Source organism: Colletes latitarsis, unplaced genomic scaffold (assembly GCF_051014445.1).
Source record: "Colletes latitarsis isolate SP2378_abdomen unplaced genomic scaffold, iyColLati1 scaffold0025, whole genome shotgun sequence".
Taxonomy (NCBI): Eukaryota; Metazoa; Arthropoda; class Insecta; order Hymenoptera; family Colletidae; genus Colletes; species Colletes latitarsis.
Window position 1 is genome coordinate 70,001 of NW_027488375.1, and position 2,500 is coordinate 72,500.

At 49.4% G+C, this 2,500-nt stretch overlaps 1 non-coding gene across 1 annotated transcript; it reads right to left on the reverse strand.

Annotated features, from left to right (window-relative positions):
* Positions 1–772: 772 nt before the first annotated feature.
* Positions 773–927, reverse strand: LOC143350729 (5.8S ribosomal RNA). The gene has a single exon (XR_013081227.1). It is a non-coding gene; the product is annotated as a 5.8S ribosomal RNA (ribosomal RNA).
* Positions 928–2,500: the final 1,573 nt, after the last annotated feature.

Consider the following 2,500-nt stretch of genomic DNA (forward strand, 5'->3'; position numbering starts at 1 on the left):
ATCGATATACATATTCGTAACAAAGAGAGACATGGGGCGACCAACTTCTCAGAGTATATCCCTTCTTTTGGGTTCCGTTCGTATCGCGCTTCTCGTCGTGTTCGTTCGAGCCTCTCCATAGAGGATGATCGTCCGATTCGTTTGATAAATTATCATTTTTCCCTGGGGCTGTACGAACGAACAGAGAGGAAGACGACGACCGACGGATACCACAAATTTCACGTGGTAGGGCATATATTACATATCATAATTATCAGTGTTTGGTCAAATTTCTTTCCAGTGTCCTTTTTGTTATGCTCCAAAACTAGTATACGCTTTATTTTCTCTTTCCTTTGCATAAATTATTAACTTCGGGCAACGTCGGGAGCGCCGGTAATCATTAGATTTGTACGAAACGCGATTTGCGCCCCACGGTGGTTTTTAGTGCCGTCAAAGTCAGAAATCGTAGGAGCGGTGCTTTAACGGGCGGTCGTGATGATACTCCAGACAACACGACGCACGACGCCGTAAAACACTCGCGCGAGTCCAGACTGATCTCTGCCTCACCACGCAAGGGGTGCGCAAACTTGCCAATAATATATAATATTTATTCTTTTTCGTACGTCCAGCGACAAACGCCAACGAAATACCCAAATTCTCGCTCGTACGTTGATACCTTTCTCTTCATCGACCCGGCTCCGAAACGTTCTTCGCCATCTCCCCGAAAGGAGAGGTAAACGACGGCGGGGTTAGGGAATCTGAGAACAACGCAAGCAGTTTTAGGACAAGTGAACGACCCTCAGCCAGGCGTGGTCCAGGAATTTTATCCGTGGACCGCAATGTGCGTTCGAAATGTCGATGTTCATGTGTCCTGCAGTTCACACGTTGACGCGCAATTAGCTGCGTTCTTCATCGACCCACGAGCCAAGTGATCCACCGTTCAGGGTAATCATATACAATTTACAATTTTTCTCTTTGTATTTAAAAATGCTCCTTGTTCTTTGCTTTAAAAATATTCGATGTTCGCACCTCCGACCAGCGTATCGACGGAGGATTGAACGCGCCATATCGACGACAAAAGTTTCTTTTTGTTTCCTGAATGACGGAAAACCATCGTTCGACGGCCGGGCGTACAGTACATTCAAAAGCCTTTGCGCGTGGCTGCGACCAACGGGTATAATACACCCGTATATTCTTGGTTCCGAACAGTAACTTCACGCGCAATCGGGCGAACGCACGCGGCAGCGCCCATCGGTTGCTCGATGAAATCGATGCGATAAACTACAGCCTTCTCGGCTGGTCGTCGTTAGTCGCGCGAGCAACAGATGGCCGCACAATCGACGCGTCGTCGTTTGCGATTATTCGCCTCACGTTAGCCATGAGTATGTATATTATTCATTTACGAACGAACGCGGCAGCGTCCATCGGTTGCTCGATGAAATCGATGCGATAAACTACAGCCGTTTCGGCTGGTCGTCGTTAGTCGCGCGAGCAACGATGGCCGCAAAATCGACGCGTCGTCGTTTGCGATTATTCGCCTCAAGTTAGCCATGAGTATGTATATTATTCATTTACGAACGAACGCGGCAGCGTCCATCGGTTGCTCGATGAAATCGATGCGATAAACTACAGCCGTTGCGGCTGGTCGTCGTTAGTCGCGCGAGCAACGATGGCCGCAAAATCGACGCGTCGTCGTTTGCGATTATTCGCCTCAAGTTAGCCATGAGTATGTATATTATTCATTTACGAACGAACGCGGCAGCGTCCATCGGTTGCTCGATGAAATCGATGCGATAAACTACAGCCGTTTCGGCTGGTCGTCGTTAGTCGCGCGAGCAACGATGGCCGCAAAATCGACGCGTCGTCGTTTGCGATTATTCGCCTCAAGTTAGCCATGAGTATGTATATTATTCATTTACGAACGAACGCGGCAGCGTCCATCGGTTGCTCGATGAAATCGATGCGATAAACTACAGCCGTTTCGGCTGGTCGTCGTTAGTCGCGCGAGCAACGATGGCCGCAAAATCGACGCGTCGTCGTTTGCGATTATTCGCCTCAAGTTAGCCATGAGTATGTATATTATTCATTTACGAACGAACGCGGCAGCGTCCATCGGTTGCTCGATGAAATCGATGCGATAAACTACAGCCGTTGCGGCTGGTCGTCGTTAGTCGCGCGAGCAACGATGGCCGCAAAATCGACGCGTCGTCGTTTGCGATTATTCGCCTCTGGCTATCCGTGAGTATGTATAATATTCATATACGAACGAACGCGGCAGCGCCCATCGGTTGCTCGATGAAATCGATGCGATAAACTACAGCCTTCTCGGCTGGTCGTCGTTAGTCGCGCGAGCAACGATGGCCGCAAAATCGACGCGTCGTCGTTTGCGATCATTCGCCTCAGGCTATCCGTGAGTATGTATAATATTCATTTACGAACGAACGCGGCAGCGTCCACCGGTTGCTCGATGAAATCGATGCGATAAACTACAGCCGTCTCGGCTGATCGTCGTTAGTCGCGC